The following is a 25494-nucleotide window of genomic DNA, read 5'->3' as shown; positions in this document are numbered from 1 at the left end:
CAAAGATTGGCCGGGTGGTTGGCAGTGAGGAGGAAGGTGTTCGATTCCAGGAGGGTAGAAACGGATTGGTCAGACAGGCAGATCAGAGGCAGATGGAATTCAACCCTGAGAAATGGGAGGGGGTGCACTTTGGAAGAAGGAACAAGACAAGGGAGTACTCAGTGAATGACAGGACAGCAGGAAGCTCCGAGGGACAGAGGGATCTTGGGGTGTGTGTCCACAGGCCCCTGGAGGTGGTGGGACAGGTTAATAGGGTGGTTAAGGCGGCCGTGGGGGACACTTGTCTTTATCAGTCGGGGCTTGGATGATCAGAGCAGGGAGGCTCTGGTGGAGCTGTCCAGGAGTTTAGGGAGGCCACAGCTGGAGGACTGTGTGCAGTTCCTGGTGCCCACACTATAGGGAGGATGTGATTGTACTGGGAGGGAGTACAGAGGGGATTCACCAGGATACTGCCTGGGATGGAGCAGGTTAGTGATGGAGACAGGCTGGAGAAGCTCAGGGTGGTTTCTTTAGAGCAGAGAAGGCTGAGGGGGGACCCTGATCGAGGGGGATAAGATTATGAGGGGCTTGGACGGGTGAGGGGGGGTGGGGATGGGATAGAAAGCAGCTGTTGACGGTTGTTCAAGGGCCAATAATGAGGGGGCACAGTTTGAAAGTGAAAGGCAGAAGGTTTAGAGGGGATTTGAGGAAATTTTTGTTTCACCCAGAGGGTAGGGGAGATGTAAAATGCACTGCTGCGAGGGGGTGGGGGGGTTGAGGAGGAAACCTCACAACCTTTAAAAAAACTACTTAGTGACCAATTGATGTGTCATAGGATTCTGGGCGGTGGGCTGAGTGTGGGAAAGTGGGATTGGTGTAAACAGGTTGGTGCAGACCTGGAGGGGTGAAGGGTGCGATCATTGACTTTGAAGATGCGGTGTTCAGAACGTACTGTCTGAGAATATCGTATGAGGAAAGGCTGAGGCACTTGGGGCTGTTCTCATTGGAGAAAAGAAGGTTTAGGGGAGATTTGATAGAGTAAAAAATGAGGTCTGCAGATGCTGGAGATCACAGCTGCAAATGTGTTGCTGGTCAAAGCACAGCAGGCCAGGCAGCATCTCAGGAATAGAGAATTCGACGTTTCGAGCATAAGCCCTTCATCAGGAATAAGAGAGAGAGAGCCAAGCAGGCTAAGATAAAAGGTAGGGAGGAGGGACTAGGGGGAGGGGCGATGGAGGTGGGATAGGTGGAAGGAGGTCAAGGTGAGGGTGATAGGCCGGAGTGGGGTGGGGGCGGAGAGGTCAGGAAGAGGATTGCAGGTTAGGAGGGCGGTGCTGAGTTGAGGGAACCGACTGAGACAAGGTGGGGGGAGGGGAAATGAGGAAGCTGGAGAAATCTGAATTCATACCTTGTGGTTGGAGGGTTCCCAGGCGGAAGATGAGGCGCTCCTCCTCCAGCCGTCGTGTAGTTGTGTTCTGCGGTGGAGGAGTCCAAGGACCTGCATGTCCTCGGTGGAGTGGGAGGGGGAGTTAAAGTGTTGAGCCACGGGGTGATTGGGTTGGTTGGTTCGGGCGGCCCGGAGGTGTTCTCTGAAGCGTTCCGCAAGTAAGCGGCCTGTCTCACCAATATAGAGGAGGCCACATCGGGTGCAGCGGATGCAATAGATGATGTGTGTGGAGGTACAGGTGAACTTGTGGCGGATATGGAAGGATCCCTTGGGGCCTTGGAGGGAAGTGAGTGTGGAGGTGTGGGCGCAAGTTTTACATTTCCTGCGGTTGCAGGGGAAGGTGCCGGGGGTGGAGGTTGGGTTGGTGGGGGGTGTGGATCTGACGAGGGAGTCACGAAGGGAGTGGTCCTTGCGGAACGCTGTTAGGGGAGGGGAGGGAAATATATCCTTGGTGGTGGGGTCCGTTTGGAGGTGGCGGAAATGGCGGCGGATGATACGTTGTATGCGCAGGTTGGTGGGGTGGTAGGTGAGAACCAGTGGGGTTCTGTCTTGGTGGCGGTTGGAGGAGCGGGGCTCAAGGGCGGAGGAGCGGGAAGTGGAGGAGATGCGGTGGAGGGCATCGTCGATCACGTCTGGGGGGAATCTGCGGTCCTTGAAGAAGGAGGCCATCTGGGCTGTGCGGTGTTGGGGTTTAGATAGGGTAGACACTGAGAACCTTTTTCTGTTAATGGAGTCAGCTGTTACTAGGGGACACAGCTTTAAATTAAGGGGTGGTAGGTATAGGACAGATGTTAGGGGTAGATTCTTTACTCAGCGAGTCGTGAGTTCATGGAATGCCCTGCCAGTAGCAGTGGTGAACTCTCCCTCTTTATGGTCATTTAAGCGTTTTGGATAAGCGTCATTTTGGATAAGCATATGGAGGTTATTGGGCTAGTGTAGGTTAGGTAGGCTTTGGTCGGCGCAACATCGAGGGCCGAAGGGCCTGTACTGCGCTATATCTTTCTATGTTCTATGTTCTAATATGGGGCAGGCAGAACACTCCAGGCTTTTCAGAGGGAGGCCGATGGCTAAGCGAAGTGGTGAGGGGGGGGGCGGAATGAGCAGGGTGACAGAGGGAAAGGGTATGTGAAAAGTGAAATGTTCATTCAGAGAGCTGGCACAGACACAACAGGCTGAATGGCCTCCTTGATTGCTGGGACTGCTTTCTGAGTCGATAAGTTGAGGAAGGCAGGTTGGGGTGAACCTGAGTTGATTGAGAGGTGGCACTGAGACCGTCCCTTTCCATCTTTACATTTTCCAGGCCAGAAGAGTCCACTTGTGACGGATCAAATTATGAATCAAAGAATATCGCGGTGAGTAATGAAGTGAAAACGAGTAGATAGTGGGACAGACTGTGAGGGCCTCCTCATCCTGAGGCTGTTTATTAACAAGAAAGACATATTGAGTGAAATCAATCACTCACCACCAATGCCAAATAAGAAACAGCAAAGTGACTTCAGGGACTTTGTAACCAAGACTTCAGAACCACTATCATTTGCCTCCTTTGTCTGTAACTCCCTCCTGGGTATCTGTTATTCTCTATGCAAACCACCCCAAACCCCTCATGAACTAATAGAATCATAGAGATGTACAGCACGGAAACAGAACCTTCGGTCCAACCCATCCATGCCGACCAGATATCCTAAATTAATCTAGTCCCATTTACCAGCACCTGGCCCATGTCCATGTAAACCCTTCCTATTCATATGCCTTTTCAATGTTGTACCAGCCTCCACCACATCCTCTGGCAGCTCATTCCATACACGTACCACCCTCTACATGATAAAATTGTCCCTTGGGTCTTTTTAAATCTTTCCCCTTTCAACTTGAATCTGTGCCCTCTAGTTCTGGACTCCCCAACCCCAGGGAAAAGACCTTATATATTTATTCTATCCTCACCCCTTGTGATTTTACAAACCTCTATAAGGTCACCCCTCAGTCTCCGACGCTCCAGGGAAAACAGCCCCAGCCTGTTCAGCCTCTCCCTGTAGCTCAGATCCTCCAACCCTGGCAACATCCTTGTAAAGCTTTTCTGAACCCTTCCAAGTTTCTCAACATCTTCCCTGTAGCAGGGAGACCAGAATTGAACACAATTTCCCAAAAGTGGCCTAACCAATGTCCTGTCCAGCTGTCATGATTTGGAGATGCCGGTGTTGGACTGGGGTGTACAAAGTTAAAAATCACACAACACCAGGTTATATAGTCCAACAGGTTTATTTGGAAGCACTAGCTTTCGGAGCGACGCTCCTTCATCAGGTGTTAACATGACATCCAAACTCCTATACTCGATGTTCTGACCAATGAAGGTATTCACTCCTCCGCCTACCTATGACTCCACTTTCAAGGAACTATGGACCTGCACCGAGGTGCCTTCGTTTTGCCACATTCTCCCGGGCCCTACAGTTTACTGTGTCAGTCCTGCCCTGATTTGTCTAACCAAAAGCAACACCTTACATTTATATAAATTAAACCATTGAGGTCCTGTTGTACTCTGAGTTAACCTTCTTCACTGTCCTCTGATTTGGATGTCTTCTGCAAACTTACTGTCAGTACCTTCCATATTCCCATCTCAATCATTTCTATAAATGATGAAGTGTAGAGGGCCCAGCACTGATCCTTGTGGCACTCCACTGGTCACAGGCCTCCAGTCTGAAAAACAACCCTCCACCATCACCCTCTGTCTTCTACCTTTGAGCCAGTTCTTTATCCAAATGGCTAGTTCTCCCTGTATTCCGCGTGACTAACGGGCCTACCATGCAGGATCTTGTTGAACGCCTTGCTGAAGGTCAGATACACAACGTCTACTGCTCTGCCCTCATCAATCTTCTTTGTTATTTCTTCAAAAAACTCAATCAAATTTGTGAGGCATGATTTCCCACCAAGCCATGTTGACTATCCCGAATTAGACTTTGCCTTTCCAAACGCATGTAAACTCTGTCCCTCAGAATACCCTCCAGCAACTTACCCACCACCGACATCAGCCTCACAGCTCTATAGTTACCTTGATGAGATTCCAGTCTGTGACTCACTGCCAGGTGTCTATCAGTTGACATATAAACCACCACGAAAGCCTTGCTTAAGGTACGGTCTGCAGCTCACACCTATATTCTCAGATAAACCACCCCAAACTCTTGATTAGATCCAGTTGGTAACTCACTATTGGGAATCTATTTACTATGTCTGAACCACATAAAACCCTTCGATTTGATTCCAGCCTGTTACTCACTCCTGGGTATCTGTTATTCTATATATAAACTAACTCAAAGCCCTCAATTAGATTCCAGTGTGTAATTCACCCCAGGTCTCTGTTATACTATATATGAACCCCTTGACTATATTCCAGTCTCTAACTCATTCCCAGGTATCTGTTATACTGTATATAAACCCCTTGACTATATTCCAGTCAGTAACTCATTCCCGGGAATCTGTTATAGTATATAAACCCCTTGACCCCTTAACTATATTCCAGTTGGTAACTCACTCCTGGGTATCTGTTATTCTTATATAAACCACCCTGAACCCCTGGATTAGATTCCCAGGTATCTGTTATTCTACATATAAACTACCCTGAACCTCACCATTAGATTCTCACCATTCCTGAGAATCTGTTATTGTTTATATAAACCAGCTGAACAAAGGACAAAGAACATTACAGCACAGCAACAGGCCCTTCGGCCCTCCAGGCCCGCACCGACCCAGATCCTCTATCTAAACCTGTCACCTATTTTCTCAGGGTGTGTATCCCTCTGCTCCCTGCGCATTCGTGTATCTGTCTGGATACATCTTAAATCACACTAATATGCCTACCTCTACCACCTACCCGGGCAACGCAGTCCAGGCCCCCATCACCCTCTGTGTGAAGAATTTTCCGCAGCTATCTCCCCTAAACTTTTCTCTTCTCACCTTAAGTTCATGACCCCTAGTAACTGAGCCCCCCCACTCTGAGAGAAAGCTTCTTGCTATCCCCCCTGTCTATACCCTTCATGATTTTGCAGACCTCAATCAGGTCCCCCCTCAACCTCAGTCTTTCTAATGAAAATAATCCTAACCTACTCACCCTCTCTTCATAGCTAGCGCCCTCCATACCAGGTACCATCCTGGTGAACCTCCTTTGCACCTTCTCCAAAGCACCCACATCCTTTTGGTAATGTGGCGACCAGAACTGTACACAGTATTCTAAATGTGGCTGAACCAAAGTCTGAAACAACTGTGACATGACCTGCCAGCTCTTGTACCCAATACCCCTGTCCAATGAAGGAAAGCATGCCATATGCCTTCTTGACCACTTTACTGACCTGTGTTGCCACCTTCAGGGAACAATGGACCTGAACCCCCAGATCTCTCTGGACATCAGCTTTTCCCCAGGACCTTTCCATTTACCATATAGTTTGCTCTTGAATTGGATCTTCCAAAATGCATCATCTCACATTTTCCCGATTGAACTCCATCTGCCCTTTCTCCACCCACCTCTCCGGTCTGTCTATATTCCACTGTATTTTGGATGCTGCCTGAACTGCTGTGCTCTTCCAGCACCACTGATCCAGAATCTGGTTTCCAGCATCTGCAGTCATTGTTTTTACCTCTTGTAGTCTCGAACAGTCCCCTTCACTATCTGCTGCTCCAACAATAAGTGTGTCATTTGCAACTTGCTAATCAGACCACCTATACCTTCCTCCAGATCATTGTTGTACATCACAAACAACAGTGGTCCCAGCACGGATCCCTGTGGGCGGCACGGTGGCACAGTGGTTAGCACTGCTGCCTCACAGCGCCAGAGACCCGGGTTCAATTCCAGACTCAGGCGACTGACTGTGTGGAGTTTGCACGTTCTCCCCGTGTCTGCGTGGGTTTCCTCCGGGTGCTCCGGTTTCCTCCCACAGTCCAAAGATGTGCGGGTCAGGTGAATTGGCCATGCTAAATTGCCCGTAGTGTTAGGTAAGGGGTAAATGTAGGGGTATGGGTGGGTTACGCTTCGGCGGGTCGGCGTGGACTTGTTAGGCCGAAGGGCCTGTTTCCACACTGTAAGTAATCTAATCTAATCTAAACCACTGAGCACAGGTCTCCATTTTGAGAAACTCCCTTCCACTACCACTCTCTGTCTCCTGCTGCCCAACCAGTTCCCTATCCATCAAGCGAGTACACCCTGGACCCCATGTGACTCCACTTTCTCTATCAGCCTACCACAGGGAACCTTATCAAATGCCTTACTGAAGTCCATGTATATGACATCTACAGCCTTTCCTTCATCTATCAACTTTGCCATCTCCTCAAAGAATTCGATTCCTGGGTATCTGTTATACTGTATATAAATCCCTTGACCCTCCCCGCATAAAACTATGCTGTCCATTACTGATAAGATCATTTTCTTCCAGATGGGAATCGATCCTATCCCTCAGTTTCACAAGAACATTCTCTCCTGAACTCTAATCAACCTCTCTTTCAAAGCCTCCCACATATCGAATGTGGATTTCCCTTCGAACAGCTGCTCCCAATCCACATTCCCCAGCTCCTGCCCAATGTTGGTATAGTCTGCCTTCTCCCAGATTAGCGCTCTTCCTTTCAGTCCACTCTCGACTTTGCCCATGAGTATTCTAAAACTTATGGAATTGTGATCACTATTCCCAAAGTAATCCCCCACTGAAACTTCACCCACCTGGCCGGGCTCATTCCCCAACACCAGCTCCAGTATGGCCCCTTCCCGAGTTGGACTATTTACATACTGCTCGAGAAAACCCTCCTGGACGCTCCTTACAAATTCTGCTCCATCTCTAACACTAAGTGAATCCCAGTCGATATTGAGAACATTAAAATCTCCCATCACCACTGCCCTCTTGCTCCTACATCTTTCCATAATCTGTTACATATTTGTACCTCTATCTCCCGCTCGCTGTTGGGCGGTCTGTAGTACTGTCCCAGTATTGTTACCGTACCCTTCCTATTTCTGAGCCTTGCCCATAATGCCTCACTGCTCAAGTTCTCCATCGTGCCCTCCTTCAGCACGGCTGTGATATCCTCTCTGACCAGTAATGCAACTCCTCCACCCCTTTTACCTCCCTCTCTATCCCGCCTGAAGCATCCATATCCTGGGATATTTAGTTGCCAATCATGCCCTTCCCTCAACCAAGTCTCAGTAATAGCAATAATCGCAATCCCCCACGGAAACTCCCAGATACTAATCCAAGCCCTAACTTCATCTGCCTTACCCACTATACCTCTTGTATTAAAACAAATGTACCTCAGACCACCAGGCCCTTTGCTCTCACCATCTGCTCCCTGCCTCCTCTTCCCCTGACTCACTCTGACTTCATTATCTAGTTCCTTACAGGCTTCCGTTACTCCCTCCTTACTGCCCACTCCTCATTTGGTTCCCATCCCCCTGCCACATGAGTTTAAACCCTCCCCAACAACTTCAGCAAAAGCACCCCCCCCCCCAGGACATTGGTTCCACTTTGGCCCTGGGTGAAGAATGTCTAATTTGTCAGAGTCCCCACTCCCCCAGTCCCAATCTGAACCCCTCCCACCTGCACCATCTCAGGCCACGCATTCATCCTGATTATTCTGCCATTCCTATTCCTGACTAACACGAGCACTGGTAGCAATCCTCAGATTACTACCTCGGAGGTCCTGCTTTTTAACTTGGCTCCTAACTCCCTAAATTCAGCTTGTAGGACCTTACCCTGTTCTTTACTGAGATGGTTGGTGCCGATATGGACCACCACAGCTGGCTCTTCACTCTCCCCCTTCACAATATTCTGCAGCCGATCAGTGACATCGCTGACCCCTGCACCTGGGAGGCAGCATACCACCCGGGAGTCCCATTTTGACCACAGAACCGCCTATCTACTCCCCTTACAATAGAATCCCCTCTGACTGGAGCCCCTCCTCTCTGTTATCCTGCCCTTCTGTACAGCAGAGCCCTCGCAGTGCCATGGACCGGGCTGCTGCTGCCTTCCCCTGGTGAGCCATCTCCAACAACAGTATCCAAAATGGTAAAGGTTAAAAACTTTCCTGATCTTTCCTGATGAAGGGCTTTTGCCTGAAACATCGATGTTCCTGCTCCTCGGATGCTGCCTGACCTGCTGTGCTCTTCCAGCACCACTCTAATCCAGAATGGTATTCCTGTTTAGGGAGATGACCACAGGGGACACTTGCGCTGCCTTCCTACTCTTTCACCCATCCCCTTTCGCCCTTCACAATCCTAACCTGCGGTGTGACCAATTCACTAAAGGTGCCATCCATGACCACCCCAGCATCGCGGATGCTCCACACTGAGTCCATCTGCAGCTCCACAGCCAACATGCGGTTTACCAGGAACACCAACGGGACACTCCCGCTGCACGAGAGGAAGCCAGGGACGCGTCTCAGACATCTCCTGCCAGCTTTCATCCAAAGATTAATTTCGTCCAAGTCTAAGATCAAATAGATCTTGGAGAGAGAGGAAAAACAATTTTTAACAATCACACGATAAAAGAGATACAAAAATCTTAACTTATCAACACACCACAATGTCATTTTTTTTTGGTTGGACGAGGACAGGTGAGAGGTACTACACTCAGCTCCTCACTCCCCCCCTCCCACTCAGCTCCTCACTCCCCCCCCCACTCAGCTCCTCACTCCCCCCCACCCCCCACTCAGCTCCTCACTCTCCCCCTCCCACTCAGCTCCTCACCCTCCCCCTCCCACTCAGCTCCTCACTCCCCCCTCCCACTCAGCTCCTCACTCCCCCCCCCCCCACTCAGCTCCTCACTCCTCCCCTCCCACTCAGCTCCTCACTCTCCCCCTCCCACTCAGCTCCTCACTCTCCCCCTCCCACTCAGCTCCTCACTCCCCCCCTCCCACTCAGCTCCTCACTCCCCCCCTCCCACTCAGCTCCTCACTCTCCCCCTCCCACTCAGCTCCTCACTCCCCCCCTCCCACTCAGCTCCTCACTCCCCCCCCACTCAGCTCCTCACTCCCCCCACCCACTCAGCTCCTCACTCCCCCCCTCCCACTCAGCTCCTCACTCCCCCCCTCCCACTGCTTGCTGAATAAAAATCCCTTAATAAGATTCCAGTCTGTAACTCCCTCCCGGGGTATCTGTTATTCTGTATATAAACCCCACCCCGAACCCCTCGATTAGATTCCAGTCTGTAACTCCCTCCCAGGTATCTGTTATTCTGTATATAAACCCCACCCCGAACCCCTCGATTAGATTCCAGTCTGTAACTCCCTCCCGGGTATCTGTTATTCTGTATATAAACCCACCCCAAACTCCTCGATTAGATTCCAGTCTGTAACCCCCTCCTGGGTATCTGTTATTCTGTATATAACCCACCCCGAACCCCTCGATTAGATTCCAGTCTGTAACTCTCTCCCGGGTATCTGTTATTCTGTATATAACCCACCCCGAACCCCTCGATTAGATTCCAGTCTGTAACACCCTCCCAGCGTATCTGTTATTCTGTATATAACCCACCCTGAACCCCTCGATTAGATTCCAGTCTGTAACCCCCTCCCGAGTATCTGTTATTCTGTACATAAACCACCCTGAACCCCTCGATTAGATTCCAGTCTGTAACCCCTTCCCGAGTATCTGTTATTCTGTATATAAACCCCACCCCGAACCCCTCGATTAGATTCCAGTCTGTAACTCCCTCCCGGGTATCTGTTATTCTGTATATAAACCACCCCGAACCCCTCGATTAGATTCCAGTCTGTAACTCTCTCCCGGGGTATCTGTTATTCTGTATATAAACCACCCCGAACCCCTCGATTAGATTCCAGTCTGTAACCCCCTCCTGGGTATCTGTTATTCTGTATATAACCCACCCCGAACCCCTCGATTAGATTCCAGTCTGTAACCCCCTCCTAGGTATCTGTTATTCTGTATATAACCCACCCCGAACCCCTCGATTAGATTCCAGTCTGTAACTCTCTCCCGGGTATCTGTTATTCTGTATATAACCCACCCTGAACCCCTCGATTAGATTCCAGTCTGTAACACCCTCCCGGGGTATCTGTTATTCTGTATATAAACCACCCTGAACCCCTCGATTAGATTCCAGTCTGTAACTCCCTCCCGAGTATCTGTTATTCTGTATATAAACCCACCCCAAACTCCTCGATTAGATTCCAGTCTGTAACCCCCTCCTGGGTATCTGTTATTCTGTATATAACCCACCCCGAACCCCTCGATTAGATTCCAGTCTGTAACTCTCTCCCGGTATCTGTTATTCTGTATACAAACCACCCCGAACCCCTCGATTAGATTCCAGTCTGTAACTCTCTCCCGGGGTATCTGTTATTCTGTATATAAACCACCCCGAACCCCTCGATTAGATTCCAGTCTGTAACCCCCTCCTGGGTATCTGTTATTCTGTATATAACCCACCCCGAACCCCTCGATTAGATTCCAGTCTGTAACTCTCTCCCGGGTATCTGTTATTCTGTATACAAACCACCCCGAACCCCTCGATTAGATTCCAGTCTGTAACTCTCTCCCGGGGTATCTGTTATTCTGTATATAAACCATCCCGAACCCCTTGATTAGATTCCAGTCTGTAACTCTCTCCCGGGTATCTGTTATTCTGTATACAAACCACCCCGAACCCCTCGATTAGATTCCAGTCTGTAACTCTCTCCCGGGTATCTGTTATTCTGTATATAAACCACCCTGAACCCCTCGATTAGATTCCAGTCTGTAACTCTCTCCCGGGTATCTGTTATTCTGTATACAAACCACCCCGAACCCCTCGATTAGATTCCAGTCTGTAACTCTCTCCCGGGGTATCTGTTATTCTGTATATAACCCACCCCGAACCCCTCGATTAGATTCCAGTCTGTAACCCCCTCCTGGGTATCTGTTATTCTGTATATAACCCACCCCGAACCCCTCGATTAGATTCCAGTCTGTAACTCTCTCCCGGGTATCTGTTATTCTGTATATAACCCACCCCGAACCCCTCGATTAGATTCCAGTCTGTAACACCCTCCCAGCGTATCTGTTATTCTGTATATAACCCACCCTGAACCCCTCGATTAGATTCCAGTCTGTAACCCCCTCCCGAGTATCTGTTATTCTGTACATAAACCACCCTGAACCCCTCGATTAGATTCCAGTCTGTAACCCCTTCCCGAGTATCTGTTATTCTGTATATAAACCCCACCCCGAACCCCTCGATTAGATTCCAGTCTGTAACTCCCTCCCGGGTATCTGTTATTCTGTATATAAACCACCCCGAACCCCTCGATTAGATTCCAGTCTGTAACTCTCTCCCGGGGTATCTGTTATTCTGTATATAAACCACCCCGAACCCCTCGATTAGATTCCAGTCTGTAACCCCCTCCTGGGTATCTGTTATTCTGTATATAACCCACCCCGAACCCCTCGATTAGATTCCAGTCTGTAACCCCCTCCTAGGTATCTGTTATTCTGTATATAACCCACCCCGAACCCCTCGATTAGATTCCAGTCTGTAACTCTCTCCCGGGTATCTGTTATTCTGTATATAACCCACCCTGAACCCCTCGATTAGATTCCAGTCTGTAACACCCTCCCGGGGTATCTGTTATTCTGTATATAAACCACCCTGAACCCCTCGATTAGATTCCAGTCTGTAACTCCCTCCCGAGTATCTGTTATTCTGTATATAAACCCACCCCAAACTCCTCGATTAGATTCCAGTCTGTAACCCCCTCCTGGGTATCTGTTATTCTGTATATAACCCACCCCGAACCCCTCGATTAGATTCCAGTCTGTAACTCTCTCCCGGGTATCTGTTATTCTGTATACAAACCACCCCGAACCCCTCGATTAGATTCCAGTCTGTAACTCTCTCCCGGGGTATCTGTTATTCTGTATATAAACCACCCCGAACCCCTCGATTAGATTCCAGTCTGTAACCCCCTCCTGGGTATCTGTTATTCTGTATATAACCCACCCCGAACCCCTCGATTAGATTCCAGTCTGTAACTCTCTCCCGGGTATCTGTTATTCTGTATACAAACCACCCCGAACCCCTCGATTAGATTCCAGTCTGTAACTCTCTCCCGGGGTATCTGTTATTCTGTATATAAACCATCCCGAACCCCTTGATTAGATTCCAGTCTGTAACTCTCTCCCGGGTATCTGTTATTCTGTATACAAACCACCCCGAACCCCTCGATTAGATTCCAGTCTGTAACTCTCTCCCGGGTATCTGTTATTCTGTATATAAACCACCCTGAACCCCTCGATTAGATTCCAGTCTGTAACTCTCTCCCGGGTATCTGTTATTCTGTATACAAACCACCCCGAACCCCTCGATTAGATTCCAGTCTGTAACTCTCTCCCGGGGTATCTGTTATTCTGTATATAACCCACCCCGAACCCCTCGATTAGATTCCAGTCTGTAACCCCCTCCTGGGTATCTGTTATTCTGTATATAACCCACCCCGAACCCCTCGATTAGATTCCAGTCTGTAACTCTCTCCCGGGTATCTGTTATTCTGTATATAACCCACCCCGAACCCCTCGATTAGATTCCAGTCTGTAACACCCTCCCGGGGTATCTGTTATTCTGTATATAAACCACCCTGAACCCCTCGATTAGATTCCAGTCTGTAACCCCCTCCCGAGTATCTGTTATTCTGTATATAAACCCACCCCAAACTCCTCGATTAGATTCCAGTCTGTAACCCCCTCCTGGGTATCTGTTATTCTGTATATAACCCACCCCGAACCCCTCGATTAGATTCCAGTCTGTAACCCCCTCCTGGGTATCTGTTATTCTGTATATAACCCACCCCGAACCCCTCGATTAGATTCCAGTCTGTAACTCTCTCCCGGGTATCTGTTATTCTGTATACAAACCACCCCGAACCCCTCGATTAGATTCCAGTCTGTAACTCTCTCCCGGGGTATCTGTTATTCTGTATATAAACCATCCCGAACCCCTTGATTAGATTCCAGTCTGTAACTCTCTCCCGGGTATCTGTTATTCTGTATACAAACCACCCCGAACCCCTCGATTAGATTCCAGTCTGTAACTCTCTCCCGGGTATCTGTTATTCTGTATATAAACCACCCTGAACCCCTCGATTAGATTCCAGTCTGTAACTCTCTCCCGGGTATCTGTTATTCTGTATACAAACCACCCCGAACCCCTCGATTAGATTCCAGTCTGTAACTCTCTCCCGGGGTATCTGTTATTCTGTATATAACCCACCCCGAACCCCTCGATTAGATTCCAGTCTGTCACCCCCTCCTGGGTATCTGTTATTCTGTATATAACCCACCCCGAACCCCTCGATTAGATTCCAGTCTGTAACTCTCTCCCGGGTATCTGTTATTCTGTATATAACCCACCCCGAACCCCTCGATTAGATTCCAGTCTGTAACACCCTCCCGGGGTATCTGTTATTCTGTATATAAACCACCCTGAACCCCTCGATTAGATTCCAGTCTGTAACCCCCTCCCGAGTATCTGTTATTCTGTATATAAACCCACCCCAAACTCCTCGATTAGATTCCAGTCTGTAACCCCCTCCTGGGTATCTGTTATTCTGTATATAACCCACCCCGAACCCCTCGATTAGATTCCAGTCTGTAACTCTCTCCCGGGTATCTGTTATTCTGTATACAAACCACCCCGAACCCCTCGATTAGATTCCAGTCTGTAACTCTCTCCCGGGGTATCTGTTATTCTGTATATAAACCACCCCGAACCCCTCGATTAGATTCCAGTCTGTAACCCCCTCCTGGGTATCTGTTATTCTGTATATAACCCACCCCGAACCCCTCGATTAGATTCCAGTCTGTAACTCTCTCCCGGGTATCTGTTATTCTGTATACAAACCACCCCGAACCCCTCGATTAGATTCCAGTCTGTAACTCTCTCCCGGGGTATCTGTTATTCTGTATATAAACCATCCCGAACCCCTTGATTAGATTCCAGTCTGTAACTCTCTCCCGGGTATCTGTTATTCTGTATACAAACCACCCCGAACCCCTCGATTAGATTCCAGTCTGTAACTCTCTCCCGGGTATCTGTTATTCTGTATATAAACCACCCTGAACCCCTCGATTAGATTCCAGTCTGTAACTCTCTCCCGGGTATCTGTTATTCTGTATATAACCCACCCCGAACCCCTCGATTAGATTCCAGTCTGTAACTCCCTCCCGGGGTATCTGTTATTCTGTATACAAACCACCCCGAACCCCTCGATTAGATTCCAGTCTGTAACTCCCTCCCGGGGTATCTATTATTGTGTATATAAACCGCGTTGAGCCCCTCAGTCAGTTTGCAGTCTGTAACTCCCTCCCTGATAATGTGTGTTACCTTGACCCCCTGCCTATGTTTGGGTCACTTGCTCTCTGCCCTTTGCTGACCCCTGACCTCATTTCCTTCTCTGTATCCCTCACTTTGGAGAATCAATTGAAAACCACTTTGTGACACTCCTTTTTATCAACGTTTACCTGACAGCTTTTGTCAAATTAATTCCCTGCAGGATTTACAGTCCAAGCTGAATGCTATTTGGCCGAATCTTCGGACGTGCAGGAATGAGATATTGTGGTATGTATCTAAGCTTGCTGTAATCGTGTAGCCTGGTCAATATTAATCCAGCTAACATCCTCAAGGTGTTTCAGTTTGTCTCTTGGACATGGCTGTCACTGGCTTGTCCAATATTAATCCCCTCTTCCTACCCCGAAGTTTTCTGAATGCTGAGGGAGGGGGCAATGCCATCCGAACAGGACTAGGCACAGGAAGAATGATCAGGGGAGTCTTGAACCAGGGCTCACTCTCTGCGGGTACTGACTAGTCCAGTTCGAACTGAGCTGAGGAGAAACATCTTCACCCAGAGAGTGGGGAGGCTGGGTCTCCTTTGCAGCATAACTCCTTCCTTCTCACCCCCCAGCAGCCTTTCACCACGTGCAGAGTGAAACCTCTCTGTGGTCACTGAGGCCTCAGTCAGCCTTGTCTCTGTCTCCTCTCCAATGTCCGAAACAAACTCCTGTTGTGGTGGGAGCAGAGCTGAGAACGGCGCTGTCACTGGAGTTATTAAAGAAAGTAGGAGAGTCCTAGAGTAATATAGCACGGAAACAGGCCCTTCGGCCCAAACCAGTCCATGCTGCCCAGACAGCTCGTTCCAATTGTCCACACTTGGTCCATCCCCCTCTATACCCTGCCCATACCTGACCAAATGGTGAAATGTTGCTCTTGTACCTGCCTCTCTGTCAGCCCATTCCATATCCACATCACTCTCTGTGTGAAGAGATTACCCCTCAGGGTCCTTCTTAAATCTTTCCCCTTCACCTTAAAGCTGTGCTCTCTAGTTTTGAATTCCCCATCCCTCAGAGAAAGACTATCTGCACTCATCCTACCTCTGCCCCTCATCAGGTGACCCCTCACTCTGTGGGAGTCTCTGCTCCAGGAAAGTGTTGATACCAAACAGTTAGATGTAGTACTTAGTGCGGATTGTGGGGGGCGGTGGGGGGGGAATGGGAACAGGGGGCTGAGTGGTGGCTGATTGTAATGAATGGTGAGCAAAAAATGAGGTCTGCAGATGCTGGAGATCACAGCTGCAAATGTGTTGCTGGTCAAAGCACAGCAGGCCAGGCAGCATCTCAGGAATAGGGAATTCGACGTTTCGAGCATAAGCCCTTCATCAGGAATAAGAGAGAGAGCCAAGCAGGCTAAGATAAAAGGTAGGGAGGAGGGACTTGGGGGAGGGGCGATGGAGGTGGGATAGGTGGAAGGAGGTCAAGGTGAGGGTGATAGGCCGGAGTGGGGTGGGGGCGGAGAGGTCAGGAAGAAGATTGCAGGTTAGGAGGGCGGTGCTGAGTTGAGGGAACCGACTGAGACAAGGTGGGGGGAGGGGAAATGAGGAAGCTGGAGAAATCTGAATTCATACCTTGTGGTTGGAGGGTTCCCAGGCGGAAGATGAGGCGCTCCTCCTCCAGCCGTCGTGTAGTTGTGTTCTGGCGGTGGAGGAGTCCAAGGACCTGCATGTCCTCAGTGGAGTGGGAGGGAGAGTTAAAGTGTTGAGCCACGGGGTGATTGGGTTGGTTGGTTCGGGCGGCCCGGAGGTGTTCTCTGAAGCGTTCCGCAAGTAAGCGGCCTGTCTCACCAATATAGAGGAGGCCACATCGGGTGCAGCGGATGCAATAGATGATGTGTGTGGAGGTACAGGTGAACTTGTGGCGGATATGGTAGGATCCCTTGGGGCCTTGGAGGGAAGTGAGTGTGGAGGTGTGGGCGCAAGTTTTACATTTCCTGCGGTTGCAGGGGAAGGTGCCGGGGTTGGAGGTTGGGTTGGTGGGGGGTGTGGATCTGATGAGGGAGTCACGAAGGGAGTGGTCCTTGCGGAACGCTGATAGGGGAGGGGAGGGAAATATATCCTTGGTGGTGGGGTCCGTTTGGAGGTGGCGGAAATGGCGGCGGATGATACGTTGTATGCGGAGGTTGGTGGGGTGGTAGGTGAGAACCAGTGGGGTTCTGTCTCGGTGGCGGTTGGAGGAGCGGGGCTCAAGGGTGGAGGAGCGGGAAGTGGAGGAGATGCGGTGGAGGGCATCGTCGATCACGTCTGGGGGGAATCTGCGGTCCTTGAAGAAGGAGGCCATCTGGGCTGTGCGGTGTTGGAACTGGTCCTCCTGGGAGCAGACGCGGCGGAGACGAAGGAATTGGGAATATGGGATGGCGTTTTTACAGGGGGCAGGGTGGGAGGAGGTGTAGTCCAGGTAGCTGTGGGAGTCAGTCGGTTTATACTAGATGTCTGTGTTGAGTCGGTCGCCCGAGATAGAGATGGAAAGGTCTAGGAAGGGGAGGGAGGAGTCTGAGACAGTCCAGGTGAATTTGAGGTCGGGATGGAAGGTGTTAGTAAAGTTGATGAACTGTTCAACCTCCTCATGGGAGCACGAGGCAGCGCCGATACAGTCATCGATGTAGCGGAGGAAAAGGTGGGGGGTGGTGCCAGTGTAGTTGCGGAAGATGGACTGTTCCACATATCCTACGAAGAGACAGGCATAGCTGGGGCCCATGCGGGTGCCCATGGCAACTCCTTTAGTTTGGAGGAAGTGGGAGGATTGAAAAGAGAAGTTATTCAGGGTGAGGACCAGTTCAGTCAGTCGAAGGAGGGTGTCAGTGGAAGGGTACTGGTTGGTGCGGCGGGAAAGGAAGAAGCGGAGGGCTTTGAGTCCTTCGTGATGGGGGATGGAGGTGTACAGGGACTGGATGTCCATCGTGAAGATAAGGCGTTGGGGACCGGGGAAGCGAAAATCCTGGAGGAGGTGGAGGGCGTGGGTGGTGTCCCGAACGTAGGTGGGGAGTTCTTGGACTAAAGGGGACAGGACCGTGTCGAGGTATTGGGAGATGAGTTCGGTGGGGCAGGAGCAGGCTGAGACAATGGGTCGGCCGGGGCAGGCAGGTTTGTGGATTTTGGGCAGGAGGTAGAAACGGGCGGTGCGGGGTTGTGGGACTATGAGGTTGGAGGCGGTGGATGGGAGATCCCCTGAGGTGATGAGGTCCTGGATGGTCTGGGAGATGATGGTTTGGTGGTGGGAGGTGGGGTCGTGGTCAAGGGGGCGATAAGAGGAGGCGTCCGCGAGCTGGCGTTTGGCTTCAGCGGTATACAGGTCAGTGCGCCAAACTACCACCGCGCCTCCCTTGTCTGCGGGTTTGATGGTGAGGTAGGGATTGGAGTGGAGGGAGTGGAGGGCTGCACGTTCTGAGGGTGAGAGGTTGGAGTGGGTGAGAGGGGTGGACAGGTTGAGTCGGTTAATGTCACGGCGGCAGTTGGCTGGATGGGCAGAGTGGTCTCCTGCTGTTCCTGCCACAGGCTGGAATGACACACACGTGGTGCTGTTACACAAGGAGCCCCAGGAGTTTCACCCTAGCTGGGGTTCTAGCCCCACGGCAATATCCGTAACTGCCCCCTGAGACTCACCTGCCAGGGCCTGTGGGTATGTCTCCAGTCGATGGGCTGCTGCTGTTCAGGAAGGGAGGATCCATGACTCTGCCTGTCCCATGGTGTCCCATTGCTCTCTCCACAGGAGCGCACAGTGGAACAAACATGGCCGCTGCTCGGTTCAGCGCTACTCCCAGCATTGCTACTTCAAAACAACCATCGAGATGTACGAGAGGTAAGCAGCAGCCCCCGGCTCACACAATCAATCTCTGTAAAGGAAACTGCAAACAACCCAGACACCCACTGACCCCTGTACCCCTGTGGACAGAGGTAGAAATCCACACAGTGACTACACACACGGGGAGAGAGAGAGGCACACACACACGGGGAGAGAGAGACACGCATACACACGGGGAGATACACACACGGGGAGATACACACACGGGGAGATACACACACACGGGGAGATACACACACACACACACACACACACACACGGGGAGAGAGAGACATGCACACACGCATACACACGGGGAGATACGCACGCACACACACACACAGGGAGAGAGAGACACGCGCGCGCACACACACACACTCACACACACACGGGGAGACACACGCACACGCACACACGGGGAGAGAGAGAGACATGCACACACACAGGGAGATACACACACACACACACACACACACACACACATGGGGAGACACACGCGCGCACACACACAGGGAGAGAGACACACGCACACACACACACGGGGAGATACGCACACACACACACACACACACGGGGAGAGAGAGACACACACACACACGGGGAGAGAGAGACACACACACACAGGGAGACACACACACACACACACACAGGGAGAGAGAGACACGCACACACACACACACACACACAGGGGGAGACACACGCGCGGGGAGATACGCACACACACACAGGGAGATACACACACACACACACACACACACGGGGAGAGAGACACACACACACACACACAGGGAGAGAGAGACACGCACACACACACTCACACGCACACACACACACACACAGGGGGAGACACACAGCGGGGGATACGCACGCGCGCGCACACACACACACATGGGGAGATACGCACACACACACACACACACACACACACACACGGGGAGATACGCACACACACGCACAGCAAGACACGCACGCAGACACACACGGGGACTTACGCATGCGCACACACACACACACACAGGGTGTTACGCGCACACACACACACACATAAACGGGAAGTTACGCACGCGCACGCGCACGGGGAGATACACACAGGGGAAGATATGTACACACACACACACACACACACACACACACCGACGCTCAGTAACAGCAGTGTGTACCATCCCCTCCCTCCCCCCACCGACGCTCAGTAACAGCAGTGTGTACCATCCCCTCCCTCCCCCACCGACGCTCAGTAACAGCAGTGTGTACCATCCCCTCCCTCCCCCCACCCCCCTCAGTAACAGCAGTGTGTACCATCCCCTCCCTCCCCCACACCGACGCTCAGTAACAGCAGTGTGTACCATCCCCTCCCTCCCCCCACCCCCCCTCAGTAACAGCAGTGTGTACCATCCGCTCCCTCCCCCCACCGACGCTCAGTAACAGCAGTGTGTACCATCCCCTCCCACCCCCACAGACACTCAGTAACAGCAGTGTGTACCATCCCCTCCCTCCCCCCACCGACACTCAGTAACAGCAGTGTGTACCATTCCCTCCCTCCCCCACCCACACTCAGTAACAGCAGTGTGTACCGTCCCCTCCCTCCCCCACCGACACTCAGTAACAGCAGTGTGAACCATCCCCTCCACCCCCCCACTGACCCTCAGTAACAGCAGTGTGTACCATCCCCTCCACCCCCCCACTGACGCTCAGTAACAGCAGTGTGTACCATCCCCTCCACCCCCCCACCCACACTCAGGAACAGCAGTGTGTACCATCCCCTCCCTCCCCCACCGACACTCAGTAACAGCAGTGTGTACCATCCCCTCCCTCCCCCACCGACACTCAGTAACAGCAGTGTGTACCATCCCCTCCCTCCCCCACCGACACTCAGTAACAGCAGTGTGTACCATCCCCTCCCTCCACCCGACACTCAGTAACAGCAGTGTGTACCATCCCCTCCCTCCCCCCACTGACACTCAGTAACAGCAGTGTGTACCATCCCCTCCCTCCACCCGACACTCAGTAACAGCAGTGTGTACCATCCCCTCCCTCCCCCACCGACGCTCAGTAACAGCAGTGTGTACCATCCCCTCCCTCCCCCCACACCCCCTCAGTAACAGCAGTGTGTACCGTCCCCTCCCTCCCCCCACACCCCCTCAGTAACAGCAGTGTGTACCATCCGCTCCCTCCCCCCACCAACACTCAGTAACAGCAGTGTGTACCATCCCCTCCCTCCCCCCACCGACACTCAGGAACAGCAGTGTGTACCATCCCCTCCCTCCCCCCACCCCCCCTCAGTAACAGCAGTGTGTACCATCCGCTCCCTCCCCCCACCCCCCCTCAGTAACAGCAGTGTGTACCATCCGCTCCCTCCCCCCACCGACGCTCAGTAACAGCAGTGTGTACCATCCGCTCCCTCCCCCACCCACACTCAGTAACAGCAGTGTGTACCATCCGCTCCCTCCCCCCACCGACGCTCAGTAACAGCAGTGTGTACCATCCGCTCCCTCCCCCCACAGACACTCAGTAACAGCAGTGTGTACCATCCCCTCCGTCCCCCGATGACACTCAGTAACAGCAGTGTGTACCATACCCTCCCTCCCCCCACCGACACTCAGTAACAGCAGTGTGTACCATCCCTTCCCTCCCCCTACCGACGCTCAGTAACAGCAGTGTGTACCATCCCCTCCCTCCCCCACCGACGCTCAGTAACAGCAGTGTGTACCATCCCCTCCACCCCCCCACTGACGCTCAGTAACAGCAGTGTGTACCATCCCCTCCACCCCCCCACCCACACTCAGTAACAGCAGTGTGTACCATCCCCTCCCTCCCCCACCGACACTCAGTAACAGCAGTGTGTACCATCCCCTCCCTCCACCCGACACTCAGTAACAGCAGTGTGTACCATCCCCTCCCTCCCCCACCCACACTCAGTAACAGCAGTGTGTACCGTCCCCTCCCTCCCCCCACCGACACTCAGTAACAGCAGTGTGTACCATCCCCTCGCTCCCCCCACCGACACTCAGTAACAGCAGTGTGTACCATCCCCTCCCTCCACCCGACACTCAGTAACAGCAGTGTGTACCATCCCCTCCCTCCACCCGACACTCAGTAACAGCAGTGTGTACCATCCCCTCCCTCCCCCCACCGACACTCAGTAACAGCAATGTGTACCATCCCCTCGCTCCCCCCACCGACACTCAGTAACAGCAGTGTGTACCATCCCCTCCCTCCCCCACCCACACTCAGTAACAGCAGTGTGTACCGTCCCCTACCTCCCCCACCGACACTCAGTAACAGCAGTGTGTACCATCCCCTCCCTCCCCCACCCACACTCAGTAACAGCAGTGTGTACCATCCCCTCCCTCCCCCCACCCACACTCAGTAACAGCAGTGTGTACCATCCCCTCCCTCCCCCCACCCACACTCAGTAACAACAGTGTGTACCATCCCCTCCCTCACCCCCACCCACACTCAGTAACAGCAGTGTGTACCATCCCCTCCCTCCCCCACCCACACTCAGTAACAGCAGTGTGTACCATCCCCTCCCTCCCCCCGACACTCAGTAACAGCAGTGTGTACCATCCCCTCCCTCCCCCACCGACACGCAGTAACAGCAGTGTGTACCATCCCCTCCCTCCACCCGACACTCAGTAACAGCAGTGTGTACCATCCCCTCCCTCCCCCCACCGACACTCAGAAACAGCAATGTGTACCATCCCCTCCCTCCCCCCACCGACACTCAGTAACAGCAGTGTGTACCATCCCCTCCCTCCCCCCACACCCCCTCAGTAACAGCAGTGTGTACCATCCCCTCCCTCCCCCCACACCCCCTCAGTAACAGCAGTGTGTACCATCCGCTCCCTCCCCCCACCAACACTCAGTAACAGCAGTGTGTACCATCCCCTCCCTCCCCCACCGACGCTCAGTAACAGCAGTGTGTACCGTCCCCTCCCTCCCCCCACCCCCCTCAGTAACAGCAGTGTGTACCATCCCCTCCCTCCCCCACACCGACGCTCAGTAACAGCAGTGTGTACCATCCCCTCCCTCCCCCCACCCCCCCTCAGTAACAGCAGTGTGTACCATCCGCTCCCTCCCCCCACCGACACTCAGTAACAGCAGTGTGTACCATCCGCTCCCTCCCCCCACCGACGCTCAGTAACAGCAGTGTGTACCATCCCCTCCCACCCCCACAGACACTCAGTAACAGCAGTGTGTACCATCCCCTCCCTCCCCCCACCGACACTCAGTAACAGCAGTGTGTACCATTCCCTCCCTCCCCCACCCACACTCAGTAACAGCAGTGTGTACCGTCCCCTCCCTCCCCCACCGACACTCAGTAACAGCAGTGTGAACCATCCCCTCCACCCCCCCACTGACGCTCAGTAACAGCAGTGTGTACCATCCCCTCCACCCCCCCACTGACGCTCAGTAACAGCAGTGTGTACCATCCCCTCCACCCCCCCACCCACACTCAGTAACAGCAGTGTGTACCATCCCCTCCCTCCCCCACCGACACTCAGTAACAGCAGTGTGTACCATCCCCTCCCTCCCCCACCGACACTCAGTAACAGCAGTGTGTACCATCCCCTCCCTCCCCCACCGACACTCAGTAACAGCAGTGTGTACCATCCCCTCCCTCCACCCGACACTCAGTAACAGCAGTGTGTACCATCCGCTCCCTCCCCCCACCGACGCTCAGTAACAGCAGTGTGTACCATCCCCTCCCACCCCCACAGACACTCAGTAACAGCAGTGTGTACCATCCCCTCCCTCCCCCACCGACACTCAGTAACAGCAGTGTGTACCATCCGCTCCCTCCCCCCACCGACGCTCAGTAACAGCAGTGTGTACCATCCCCTCCCACCCCCACAGACACTCAGTAACAGCAGTGTGTACCATCCCCTCCCTCCCCCACCGACGCTCAGTAACAGCAGTGTGTACCATCCCCTCCCTCCCCCACACCCCCTCAGTAACAGCAGTGTGTACCGTCCCCTCCCTCCCCCCACACCCCCTCAGTAACAGCAGTGTGTACCGTCCCCTCCCTCCCCCCACACCCCCTCAGTAACAGCAGTGTGTACCATCCGCTCCCTCCCCCCACCAACACTCAGTAACAGCAGTGTGTACCATCCCCTCCCTCCCCCCACCGACACTCAGGAACAGCAGTGTGTACCATCCCCTCCCTCCCCCCACCCCCCCTCAGTAACAGCAGTGTGTACCATCCGCTCCCTCCCCCCACCCCCCCTCAGTAACAGCAGTGTGTACCATCCGCTCCCTCCCCCCACCGACGCTCAGTAACAGCAGTGTGTACCATCCGCTCCCTCCCCCACCAACACTCAGTAACAGCAGTGTGTACCATCCGCTCCCTCCCCCCACTGACGCTCAGTAACAGCAGTGTGTACCATCCGCTCCCTCCCCCCACAGACACTCAGTAACAGCAGTGTGTACCATCCCCTCCGTCCCCCGATGACACTCAGTAACAGCAGTGTGTACCATACCCTCCCTCCCCCCACCGACACTCAGTAACAGCAGTGTGTACCATCCCTTCCCTCCCCCTACCGACGCTCAGTAACAGCAGTGTGTACCATCCCCTCCCTCCCCCACCGACGCTCAGTAACAGCAGTGTGTACCATCCCCTCCCTCCACCCGACACTCAGTAACAGCAGTGTGTACCATCCCCTCCCTCCCCCCACCGACACTCAGTAACAGCAATGTGTACCATCCCCTCGCTCCCCCCACCGACACTCAGTAACAGCAGTGTGTACCATCCCCTCCCTCCCCCACCGACACTCAGTAACAGCAGTGTGTACCATCCCCTCCCTCCCCCACCCACACTCAGTAACAGCAGTGTGTACCATCCCCTCCCTCCCCCACCCACACTCAGTAACAGCAGTGTGTACCATCCCCTCCCTCCCCCCACCCACACTCAGTAACAGCAGTGTGTACCATCCCCTCCCTCCCCCCACCCACACTCAGTAACAACAGTGTGTACCATCCCCTCCCTCACCCCCACCCACACTCAGTAACAGCAGTGTGTACCATCCCCTCCCTCCCCCACCCACACTCAGTAACAGCAGTGTGTACCATCCCCTCCCTCCCCCCGACACTCAGTAACAGCAGTGTGTACCATCCCCTCCCTCCCCCACCGACACGCAGTAACAGCAGTGTGTACCATCCCCTCCCTCCACCCGACACTCAGTAACAGCAGTGTGTACCATCCCCTCCCTCCCCCCACACCCCCTCAGTAACAGCAGTGTGTACCATCCCCTCCCTCCCCCAACACCCCCTCAGTAACAGCAGTGTGTACCATCCGCTCCCTCCCCCCACCAACACTCAGTAACAGCAGTGTGTACCATCCCCTCCCTCCCCCACCGACGCTCAGTAACAGCAGTGTGTACCGTCCCCTCCCTCCCCCCACCCCCCTCAGTAACAGCAGTGTGTACCATCCCCTCCCTCCCCCACACCGACGCTCAGTAACAGCAGTGTGTACCATCCCCTCCCTCCCCCCACCCCCCCTCAGTAACAGCAGTGTGTACCATCCGCTCCCTCCCCCCACCGACACTCAGTAACAGCAGTGTGTACCATCCGCTCCCTCCCCCCACCGACGCTCAGTAACAGCAGTGTGTACCATCCCCTCCCACCCCCACAGACACTCAGTAACAGCAGTGTGTACCATCCCCTCCCTCCCCCCACCGACACTCAGTAACAGCAGTGTGTACCATTCCCTCCCTCCCCCACCCACACTCAGTAACAGCAGTGTGTACCGTCCCCTCCCTCCCCCACCGACACTCAGTAACAGCAGTGTGAACCATCCCCTCCACCCCCCCACTGACGCTCAGTAACAGCAGTGTGTACCATCCCCTCCACCCCCCCACTGACGCTCAGTAACAGCAGTGTGTACCATCCCCTCCACCCCCCCACCCACACTCAGTAACAGCAGTGTGTACCATCCCCTCCCTCCCCCACC

At 53.0% G+C, this 25494-nt stretch overlaps 1 long non-coding RNA gene across 1 annotated transcript in view; it reads left to right on the top strand.

Annotated features, from left to right (window-relative positions):
- LOC132826366 (uncharacterized) overlaps positions 1–25494 on the top strand; it is an 89021-nt gene that overhangs the window by 45955 nt on the left and 17572 nt on the right. Inside the window, exons 2-4 of the long non-coding RNA XR_009645872.1 lie at positions 2727–2778; positions 14933–14997; positions 18474–18563. This is a non-coding gene — a long non-coding RNA (uncharacterized LOC132826366). The remainder of the gene's footprint in view (positions 1–2726; positions 2779–14932; positions 14998–18473; positions 18564–25494) is intronic.

Source organism: Hemiscyllium ocellatum, chromosome 2, assembly GCF_020745735.1.
Source record: "Hemiscyllium ocellatum isolate sHemOce1 chromosome 2, sHemOce1.pat.X.cur, whole genome shotgun sequence".
Taxonomy (NCBI): Eukaryota; Metazoa; Chordata; class Chondrichthyes; order Orectolobiformes; family Hemiscylliidae; genus Hemiscyllium; species Hemiscyllium ocellatum.
The sequence above is the reverse complement of the archived record's forward strand: the minus strand, read 5'-3'. Positions and strand labels throughout refer to the sequence as shown.